The sequence below is a fragment of the Pteropus alecto genome, unplaced genomic scaffold, assembly GCF_000325575.1.
Source record: "Pteropus alecto unplaced genomic scaffold, ASM32557v1 scaffold131, whole genome shotgun sequence".
In the NCBI taxonomy this organism is placed as follows: Eukaryota; Metazoa; Chordata; class Mammalia; order Chiroptera; family Pteropodidae; genus Pteropus; species Pteropus alecto.
In genome coordinates this window covers 6,589,493-6,601,692 of record NW_006434709.1, presented here as the reverse complement: position 1 = coordinate 6,601,692, position 12,200 = coordinate 6,589,493, and positions in this window count along the sequence as shown.

Here is a 12,200-nt window from a genome sequence, read left to right as displayed (position 1 = left end):
TGTACATTGTTACACAGAGGGGATCAGCCAGAGAAATGCACCTGTAGAAAGAATTCTCCTTCCTTGAGTCTGTTCAGCGGCCTCTCCCACTTCCCAGGCCTTGTTCTGTTCATTTGAGCCACAAACAGAAAACTCCTTTTCTGTGAGCAGACAGTGTTTGCTTCCTTAGTTCTTCTTGGGTTGCGCCTCTGAGTCCCCCGCAGCTGTGCTGCTCCCCATCCCTGCTCCCTCTGCCCCATCTTCTCTTTGTTTCATATGAAACTCATCATAAAGTCAGCCTTTGGACAGAAGTCATTGTAGCCTCTGGCAGAGATCCTGAGTGGGAGATCAGAGAGACCGTGAGAAAAATGTCAAGCTGCTGCACCGACCGGATGTGTCCCAAGATGGGAGGAAGGTAGGTCTTACAGAGGAGAAACGGTTATTCATTCCCAGTCCTTTTGATTGGAAGCCAAAGTTATACACAGAGGTTAGGGAAGTGAGTTAATCCCAAACCTCTAAAACACTCAACTGGCCAGATTCCCTAGTAGAGTCTCCATTTGAAATCATTGCTTTATTCCTCTAGAATTATGGTTCTGAAACTTTAGCATGCACCAGAATCACCTGGACCGCTTGTTAAACCAAAATCCTGACCGCCAAACCCCAGAGTTTCTGATTCAATGGCCCATGAATTTGCACTTAGAAAGTTCTCAAGTGATATTACTGACTGCTGCTGATCTAGGCAACACACACTGAGAATCACTGCCCTAGACCGATGGTTCTCAAATTTTAATGTATGTAAGAATTGCAGATTCTTGTTAAAATGCAGATTCTGATTCAGTAGGTCAGGGGTAGAACCTGAGATTCTGCATTTCTAACAGTTTTCTAGATGATGTCTATCCTGCTGGTCCTCAGACCACACTTTGAGTGACAAGTCTCCAAAGCAGTAGTTCTCAATCCTGGTTGCACATTAGAAACATCTGGAGGAGTTTTTAAAAATGCCCATGCTCAGGCAACACTCAACCAATTAAATCAGAATTTCTGGGAGTGGAGTCCAGGCAACAATAATTTTTAAAGCTCCCCAAATGAATGCAATATGTAGCCAAGACTAAATAGAACAATGTTTCCCAACCCTATCGCATATTTTAAATGCATGGGATATTTGTGCAAAATACCTATTCTTGAGTCATATGCTTAATGCCCTCCAAACTGGTCTTCCCAATCTGTTATCCAAATAAACATCAACACTCACATACATGCACACACACACACACACACACACACACACACACACACACACCCTTAATCTTCAATAGCTTCTCTTTGCCTTTAGAATAAAAACAAAAGTCAGAATTTCTAGACGTGAGGCCTGGGGGCCTTCATATTATAAAAAATACCCCCATCTTATCCAAATAAACATCAACACTCCCATACATGCGCGCACACACACACACACACACACACACACACACACACACACACACCCTTAATCTTCAATAGCTTCTCTTTGCCTTTAGAATAAAAACAAAAGTCAGAATTTCTAGACGTGAGGCCTGGGGGCCTTCATATTATAAAAAATACCCCCAGTGATTCAAATGTGCAGCCAGGATTGAGAGCCACTGCTCTAGCCAATCTCATAATCACATTCTACCTGCTCTTTAACCTTCACTCACTAAAAAGGGTCTGCCCACCAGGCATGTAGAAACCTGTCTTGGGCAGTGGCCTCTGGTTGCTAACCCCTCCCACTTGTCTGTGCAGACTGCTAGTCCCCACTTCCCTCACCTTCATTGTTTGAACTGCCTGCGTTTGTTCTTTTCCTCCCCAGAGCTACATTGGGGCTCCTCCATATTTTACTAAATGTTGGACCCTCTTCTCTGCATTATGACACTGCTCCACACTCTCCTGTACCCTGACTTGACTTTTGGCTTTGTGTACTCCCTCTCTCAGCTTCATCCTCTCCCCCATCCCCCAATACTGGCTGCCTGCTTAGCCTCCCACCCTCCAGATCTTATGCAAATATTTACCACTGGCCTCCAAGGTACCAGGCGCCATGCTGGGCAGGGGCTGCCATGTGAAACAAAACAGACAAAGTCATCGCCCTTGGGGAACTTTACATTCTGATGTGAGAGACAGTGATCAAATGTGAAATGGCTACAGTGTTAGGTGCTGGGAAGGAGAAGGCACAATGCCAAGGTTGTCTATCAGAGAGAAGCCGTACCTGAGGAGTGATATTTAAGTGAGGATCTAAAAGAACGGTAGGAGTTACATAGGTGAAGAGGAGAGGAAAATGGGGACGGAAGAAATGGCACGTGCAATGGGTAGGCTGTAGGAGAGAACATGGCGTACTGGGGGACTAAAGGTCTGGGTGGCTGCAGCAGACAGCATTAGATGTTCTATAACTTATATGGCACCCACTCCCTGGCCAAGTTTCAGCACACAGCAGCCATCATCCTGGTGAGGCACTCACTTCTGGGCCACACTTTAGACAACTGAGCAGGTTGTGTGTAGTGAAGTAGACTTTATCTCTTTCCTCTTCCTACCCCTTTTCCTGGGGCCATTCTCCTTCCTTTTATAGGGGAATGGGGGCAAATCTACTGACTATTAGAGGAAGAGATGTACACCATAGTTTACTTTAGCTGGCCGGGCACAGGCTTGACAACCAGAAGAATGTTCAAAACAGTCTTTTATTTAGATTCACTCATGCATCTTTTAATATATATGCTGTCCACAGGAATTAGAGGTCTGGGAGGAACTCCTCTATTCCATTCAAGTGTTCTGCACATCCTCAGCAGGAGTGTTTCCTTCCTTCTTAGCTTTTAGAAGCCAGTCCCATTTCCTTCAGCCACTAGAGAACAACAGACCTACCCTTTGGACTCTTGTTCACAATAAAATGTTCTGGGTGGAGGTCACTGATCACAGTGAAGATGGGATTGTCCCAAAGGACTCTGTGATTCAGCAAAGAACTCCACAGCTTCTGGCTTGTGGGTTGTACTCCCAAAGAACAGAGTGTACCCTTTAGTGCCAAGAATAAATGGGAACCAGCCTCAGAACTTGATTCAATGAGAATGGCCTGAGCCAAGGGAGGGAAGATGCTAATATTAATAACTAAAATTAAAAATAGAAAAAAAGCGATGTTAAAAAAGCTATAACTTCCTTAACTTTAAAAGGTTATCAACAAAAAACCTACAGCTATCATACTTAATGACGAGAAACTCAAACTTTCCCACTAAGAGCAAGTACAAGACGTGGATGTCTCTATTCACAACTCTTATTCAACATCATACTAGAAGACTTTGCAAATACAAGAAGGCAAGAAAATGAAATAAAGGTACATAGATTGAGAAGGAAGATATAAAACTGTCTTTGTTCACAGATGACATGAATACTTATACAGGAAATCTAAAAGAATGAATTTAAAAAACTACTGGAACCAGTAAGTGTTTATAGCAAAGTCGCAGGTTATAAGGTTAATATACAAAAGTCAATTGTTTTTCTATACACCAACAGTAAACACATAGAATTTTAAATTAAAAACAAAATATCGTTTACATTAGCACTCCCCCCCAAAAAGAAATACTTAGGTATAAATCTAACAAAATAAGTACAAGGTCTATATACAAGCTCTGATGAATGAAAGCAAAGAACTAAATAAATAGAGATATATTTCATGTTCATGGATAGGAAGAATCAATATTGTCAATATGTCAGTTCTTCCCGACTTGATCTATAGAGTCAGTGTGATCCTAACAAGAGCCTTGTCAAGAAAGTTAGCTGCAGAAAGAATAGAGATGGACGAGAGAGAGAAACTCTATTTTCTAAAGTGGCTCCATGAGATCCACTCTCTTTCCTTACAATTTCAATTTTTTAGTCTCATTAAGTATATTTTAGTATCTTGTAACCAGAGTCCTCAACTATGACAAGTAAGAAATAAGAGCTCTGAATCTATAAGCCCAAAGAAAACCTAAAGAAGGCTGTGAAGGCTAAATGTGATAAAAAAAACACACAATGCCTGCAGTAAGTTTTGCCCCTCTTTACTGAAAGACTATTTAATTTACTTGGTTTCTAGAGATATACATTCAATCCAAGAATTCCAGAGAGTAGCAAACAAGGTCTAGTGAGGAGATGCTGCATACCTGGGACTCTTTACCACTCCAGTTCATAGCTGACCTGCAGAAATTTGATAATCTGCGATTACAATGAAAGTTTAGTAACCATGGTGAGAAAATTAGCCGGGAATAATGGCTCTCGATCCTCAAAACCTCTTATTAACAATATGCCTTTAGATGATTCTTATTCTATGCAATCATTCTTTCATGCATGTAGTCATCCATCCATCCATTGATTCTACAAATATTTATTCAGCACCTACTAAGTAACAGGCATTAAAGATATCAAGACAAATAAGACATACTCTCTGTCCTCAAAGGGCAGTGAGTACTGTTCATTCATATATGTTTTATAGCTTGTAATTATATGTATTTGTGGGATTTTTTGTTTACTCTCTGTCCCCAACTATGTCAATTTTATAATGGCAGGAATCATGCGTTTTGTTCACTCTTGTATCCTAGCGCCTGGCAGGGTTCTTGGCACACCATGACACTTAATACATATTTGGTGAACAAATGATGAATAAAGGGCTTTTAGCCTATTCAAGACTTAGAATGGTCTTTCTTCTGCTTTTGCTTAACCCTTATTATATCCTGCCCCATAAAAGGCAATCTTTATAAGAGAATCAAGCAATAATCATTTTGAAAGCTAGGTGACTAATGTCCCGCAGCGTTTGAAAATTGCAGGATCTGTCACAGGTGCCTGAGCTAACAGAATCTAGTAACTAAGACTCCTCTCTGTAATGTAGATCGTTGGTGTCTAAGGACTTCCTTTTCTTAGTGGCTCTCAGATTAAAATTGCTCAAGAGAGAGAGTGCATAAAATGATCCATGACCTTGAGAAAATTGACTGAGGAAAGCAGAAGTGGATGTGGGAAATGACCATCTCTACACTGACAGGAAGAGATGGGCAGAAAGGACAAAGAACTCCTTGTACAGCTGTGCAGGTTGTGCCCCTCATAAGGGCACCCAGCCAAGGTGGTAAAGAGGGGCTGCAATCTAGCCAGACTCTTCTCCCTGGTAATGAACCCTGATAAAAGGCTGCGTCAAAGTGCCCTAAGAAGCAGAGGTGGCCCAATGAAGAGTCCTCAGGTTCTTAGGAAGACTGACAAAGTAATGGGGGAGAGTGTGGAGGGAACTTGCATATAGCATTCAATCAGAAAGCAGTGAGGTGGAGTGTTGCCTGCTGGATGACCTCACTCTGTGAATCATTGATTGTCCCCGACCTACCCATGCTCCTATACTCTCCAGCACATTCAGTTCTCAGAGTGATAAGGGCTGTCTCCTAGTAATAGGAGGAGAGATATGTAAGAGGACATATAAGATCAAAGCAGTCAGCAAGAGAGAAAGAGACACCTGCTTCCCTGGACATGAAGGGGGATGGGGCAACAGACAATGGGGTTGCTAGCCTGTCTGTCCAGGTCTCTATACTGGCTGCCAATATAAGGCTTCCTTCTCTGGAATGTGGATAGGCTCTATTGACACTGGAAAGAACTCATGTACACAGCCTAATAGAAAAATAATTTAGTACCAAATAGCTTTGAAAAATTTACCCACATTCAGCCCTATTCTGCCCTTCATGGTACATGGAAACTCCAGGGCTATTTCTAGCTCGAGATGCGGGAGTGCTGATGAATAATGGGATTTCTGCAGCTGAGTACTGATAGGACCAAGCTGTTTCCATCCCGTAGAGGTGCTAAGGACAGGCAGCTTAACTGCACATGGCCAGCACATGGTGAGTGGGTGGGAGGACGTCTGGCTGGTTGGGATAAGGGGAGGAGGGGGATGGAAGTGGCTCTGAAACTGCATTTTGGGAGCAGTAAACTGAAGACATTGTGGCTCTGCGTGCCTCCAACAGCACCTTCTTTCCAAAGCTCTAGGCTTAAAAGGGACCAAAGAAAGAAAGAATGAAGCTCTAGGGCTATCGATGTAGCTTCTGTGGTTGTTTCTCTTGCTTCAAATCTAGAATGTCATTGCTGGGAGCCAAGATACAGTCTTTCTTCCTGACGGAGAGTATGACTCAGAGAATGAATAAACAAGAAAAGTGGTCAGATTTGAAAGAAAGTCATCAAAACATGGGGATGTAGGGGAGGGGACGGACTGACTTCGACTACTATAAAATTTCATAGACTTTGAAATCGGACGATTTGAGTTTAATTCCCACCTGTTTCATGATCAGCAGTGTGTTCTGAAGCAGCTGCCTAGCCTCTCTATGCCTCATTTCCCTTGTCTGTAAAGTGGAGCTACTCCCAGGGATAGCGTAACTGAAGTGTTTTATTACAGTGAAGGGCAGTGCCTGCATGTTCAGGTCTCTGTCCATGCTTCTAAATGCTCACTTCTTTTGAGCCAGTCAGTAATTCTAAAACCCAGGATCCTGCTGACTCTTACTTAGTCTCTCCTAGGAGAGTATTTGTTGTTTTCTTAGTTTTTATATTCTATCTATCTTAGTGGAAAGTTCACTATTTTTGCACACTCAGAGAACAAATAGAAATGTGACTTATGCTGCATATGTTGCATTACTTACATAATGAAATCCACACACTGCCTTGTTTTCAACAGTTTAAAATATTTTTTCTCTCTAGGATGTAGGATGTCAGACATTGCTCTCTGCATCAAAGCTATGTCTTAAGCGATAGTAATACATACATTGAAGTGATTTTTGTAAGAATTAAGCATGTAAATACTTAGCTCCATGCCCAGCATTAGAAGTGCTAGGGAGAGAAGTGGCTTTGTGGCAGGTATGTGTTTGCGAACACCACACTTCAGCACAACGATTGCCCCGTTACTCTCTAAGCCATATTACGTCTTACCTTGAGCCTCTACTTTCTACATCTTATTCATTACTGGAACCAGAATATTTCCCTCAAGCCATGAAAAGGTCTGAGAAACCTTACACAAAGCAGAATTTTCCAGGAGGCTCTCTGACCATTAGCCTACACTGGCCACTTGATGGGGTGCTCATTGTCCAAGCCCTCATTGTCAGGGGGTGCTGTTCTCCTGCTTCCATTCCTTGCTTAGGTTCACAGTGGCTGGAAGCCACAGTTCCTTGCACCTAGGTCCCCCATCTCCCCAGAACTCCAGTGTATCATCTAGCTATTCTCCTCCGACACAGAGACATCTCTCTGGGACACTGCAAAGAAACAGGGAGTCTGCCACTTGAGAGTTCCTGAGACTCCTGGAGTCCAAACCATCCTTCTCTTCTCCAGCTCAGGGACAATCTTTTTCTGAAAGCGGGGAGGGCGTCAGAGAGGCCTGCTTCAGTCTCTATTCTTCCAAACACCAACTAATCTCACTCTAGTGGGGTCCACTTCCCTTTTAATTCACTTTTTTACTCTATTATCGTTATTGCTTTTTAACAAGATATATCATCTTATCACAGGAATTTATGACTCTTTTGTCATAGTTTTATTTTGAGAGTCATGAACACTCTCAGAGTTCTATTCAATCTGATATCAAATGAAGATCTAAACCCACAGAGCAGAAATTAGCTCAGGTCCATTGAGAAGCAGCTCTATTTTCTAATTCTTTGTTTTAATTTATTGATTTCCTTTTATCTTCAAGATAGCGCAGTGCTTAACTTCGCTGCTATTCTCCGTGAAATATCCTCTGCTTACACTTCTCTGTTAGGAAACTTTCCTAACTCATTTGTGAGTTATTTCACTTGACCGCACTGTATACTGGGAAGAGGGAGGGAGTCTGTATGAGTCTGACCCTCTCAAGAAAGGAGATATGCTTGCCTGGGATTTTTCTCCAAGACAGCAGCAAGCAATGCAACCCTGTGGCCTATATGTAAAACATCTGACTTTCTCATCAATATGGTTAAATCTTGTTTTCTTACTCAGCAGGAGCTTGCTGAAAACTTACATTGTAGTTGCTGGCTGGTATCACAGCTCTGCAAATTATTTCTAATGGTATGCAGTTTTTCTAAAAGGAGTCAAGCAAGGTCAGCACGATGGGCACTTGTCTGATAGCCTCCGGGGTTAATGAGCATTTTTGTTTACCTCAAGAAGGGGATGAAGACTTGGGATCTGCAGTCCTGAAAAGTTCTATTATTGGTCATCATCATAGATATTTCTGAAATTTTCCATCCATGAAGGAAATGGCTAATAAAATGTTTGCAAACTTAGCAGTCAGCTCTTATTAATAGGTTTATTTCTGCTATTATTAAATGCTTCTTAAAAGTCGAGTGTTGAGGAAGTAGATGTGCCTTTGTTTACAATCCAAATAAGTAAAGAAGCCCAAAAGGAGAAGAAGGATGGGAATTAGCCCGGACAGACATGGCCAATGATAAAAAGTTGTAATACCTTCTCTATCAGACTTTCCAAAGCTCTGGTTCATTTCTAAAACCAGGATTGATGTTCTACAGAGTTAGGAAGGACTTAAGCTAAAGATGTTAATGCACAAGTGGAAGCCATTCACTCACTCCAAACCTTTAAGAACTTCTGAATGAAATATGATAAAAACGTTTTTAATATATAACTAAGTGTGAAGTTAAGAAAGGAAAATCACCAACTTGCAGAAGCAAAAGGAGAACTCAAAGTCAGAGGTGAATAGGAATTGTACTGTACATAAAGTGAGATCTAAATTCATATTATCTATAGAATGTGGAAACCCAAGCTGTGATATTTAACGTTAAAAACTTGTCTCGACCTTGATGCAAAAATATGAGTTCATTGAAAGATAGGTTAAAAAAAAACAAAGTGAAGCGTCAATCATGTTCAAGGATAAGAAGACCCAATATTCTGAATGTCAGTTTGCCTTAGCTTATCTGCAGTTTCAATCAAAAGTTCAATGGAAACATCTTGTGTATATTCTGCCAAAAAATCCCAACTGGTTATAAAATGTATATGGAAGGGCAAAGGGCCAGAAAGAGGAGATAATTCTGAAATAGAAGGAGAGAAAAGACTTACCCTACCAGATGTCAAGAACTTACTGTAGATCCTATCAATTAAGACATGGGAGAAGGGAGAATTGATGGGGGGTATGTGGAGAAGTAGGGAGGGGAGTAAGCTCGCTTCCAATGGAATGAAAGAGAGCTTAGAAATAAACTCACTATATGAGAAAAACTTGATTCATAATGGAGCAAGTATTATAGATCAGTAAAGAAAGTAATATGGTAATAAAAAATGGAACCGAGACAATTGGTTAACCATATGAAAAAATAAATAAATAAAAAAGAAAAATTGAGTTCTTTCCTCATACCATACACAGAAGTCAATTCTAAGTAGATTAAATATTTAAATGTTAAAAAGGCAAAACTTAAACATTTTATTTAAAAAATGTGATATGTTCTTATCACTATTGAGTAAGGAAATTTTTCATAAATCACAAAATGCATAAAAACTAAAGAAAATATTCATAATTTAAATACATAAAAATATAAAATAAGTTTTCATTATGTTATTAAGAGTGAAAAACAAAATATGAAATGAGAGAATATTTTTAAACAAATATAACTAGCAAAAGATTAGTATTTTGAATATATGAAGAACCTTTGCAATAATAAGAAAAAGACAATACAATAGAAAAAAAGCAAAAATCATGGATATCATTTCATGAGGAAACAAAATGGCTGATAATCGGATGCAAAGAATATTAGCATTGGAATCATCAAGCTATTGACAAATGCTCCAGTTCTCCTTCCTCTGAACACATAGTAGAGATTGCTTCTGTGTAGACATGTGGCATGCTTTGACCAATGAAATGTAAGTGGAAGGTTGACATTCTCTAAGTAGTTGCTTGCTCAATCCTCCTCTCTTTTCAATAGTAGGGCAGAATTTCCTGCCCATCACATAGCACCTGGTACTATTCTGGCTCACTTTGTCAGCCTCCATCCTGAGTAAGAAGGTATGGAAAAAAGCCCAAACAACTTGTGATGAACACCATAAGCATGGATGAGAAATAAGCTTTGTTGTTGGAAATCATTATTGTTTTAAGTTGTTTTATCCACACCATGACCTAGACCAATAGTTCTCAAAATTTGCTGCGTGTTAGAATAATCCGGAGAATGTTTAAAAAATGCCAAGGTCAATTTCAGACCAATAAATCTCTGTGGGTAAGAGGCATTAGTAATTTTTAAAGTTCCCCAGGTGACTCTAATGTACAGCCAAGGTTGAGAATCAAGGATCTGACCAGCCTGAAAGAGGCTGTAAAAAGGAAACATTCAGACAAAAAATAAAAAGAGCCCTTAAAAATGTAAAGTATAGTAGCAGAAATGAAAAACTCAGAAGGTAGACAAGAGGGCAAAGTTTTAGGAATGTTCCTGAAGAGTAGAACAAGGAGACAAAAAGTTTGAAAATAGAAGAAAGAAAATATAAGAAATTGAGAGGACCAGTCCAGGAGATCCTAATTGTGAAAAAGAAAGAAAAAGAAACAGGGTGGAAAGGAGTTTCAGAATGAGAGAATAGAGAAATTGAATGAAGAAAAAATAGTGAAAGAATCAATGTAAAATTATTTCCCCAAACTGGAGGACATGGGCTACCAGGATGAAAGGGAAGAGTCTCATACAAAGGATAAGAAATCAGAATATCTTCAGATTCCTGGAAGATAAAGACAGTGGAGCAATGCCTCCATTATTATGGAAGAAAACTAAATTCAGGCTAGAATTCTCCTCACATAAAAACTGTCAATTGTGTGTGAAGATGAAATAGAGATATTTTTATATATGCAAGGTTGAATGTTTTTCCACACCAACAACCAGTTCTCTGATTTTTCAGACATCCACTAGGTATCCTACAAATCAGTTCAATTATAGCACTAACCACCCAGTGTGGACACCACAGATAAAAGGCTCAATCCTACAAGACTGCCTCCCCCACTTTAGAGGCCATTAGAAGTCCAGGCCTCCCACACTTCTGACAAATGGCTATAAATAGCGGGTTCCCATAAGATCCTCTTCAGGTGTGATAATTTGCTAGAATGGCTCACATAATTCAGCAATATGCTTTCTTTTCATTTACTGGTTTATTATAAAGAATATCATAAAGGAAAAAATGAACAGCCAGATGAAGAGGTACATAGGGAGAAGTTCAGGCACAGGAGCTTCTTTCCTATGGAGTTGGGGTACACCATCTTCCTAGCACTTGAATATGTCCACCAACAAGGAAGCTCTCCAAATCCCATTGTTTAGGGGGTTTCATGGAGATTTCAATTCATAGGCATGATCAATTATTAACTCAATCTGTAGCCCCAGAGTTTGAGAGTGGAGCTTAAAGTTCCAGGTAGAAGCCTGTCTTTCTGGCCACAAACCCCCACCCTGAAGCTTTCTTGAGGCTTGTTAAAAGTTGCCTCATTAGAACAAAAGATGCTCCCAGCATTCCTATCACTCAGGAAATTACAAGGAATTTAGGAGCTGTGGGTCAGGAACAGGAGACAAAGACCAAATATCTTTCTATGATGCCACACAAAGTCTCAAAAATTTATCTTTCAAGCACCCTTTCTCAGGAAGCTATTAGAGTACAAACTGAAGCGGCTGGAGTCACGACAGGACAGGCAATTTAGAAAATTTCTTCCCATTTCGGCCAAACATTAGTTAAAAGGAGTGTTGCCAAACTATCAATAAAGGAACAGTGTTGAAAGTGACAGTAGTAGCTGTTGGATCGAGCGCTAAAGGGAAGGGTGGAGAGAGTCGACCAGTTAGCGTGAAAGTTGGAGATAAAGTTCTTCTTCCAGAATATGGAGGCACCAAGGTAGTTCTGGACAAGGGTTATTTCTTAGATAGAGATAGTGCCCTTGGAAAGAATGTAGGCTGAAATAAATCACTATTGAAATGGCATCACATGGAGCTACCCATTCCACTGAAGTTCTGAAATCTTCCATCATGTAAACAATTTCCATGTCTCTCTTTTATAATAAATTAATGATATCCAAACTAACGACATCCAATGTCTCTTAAAGTTTTGTTTCACTGTATTGATATAAACATTTCTAAATAAAAATATGTATGTTTTAAAAAAAGAAGCTATTAGAGAATATGCTTCATCAAGACAAGGGACTAAACCAAGAGAAAGGGCAATGAAGGCTTCAACTCCAGAGATAAGCAGAGACACCTCATGTGAGAGTGAAGGGAGAGCCCAGCCAGGGCATGTTAGAAGATCCCAGGCAAGTCTTCCATGAAGGG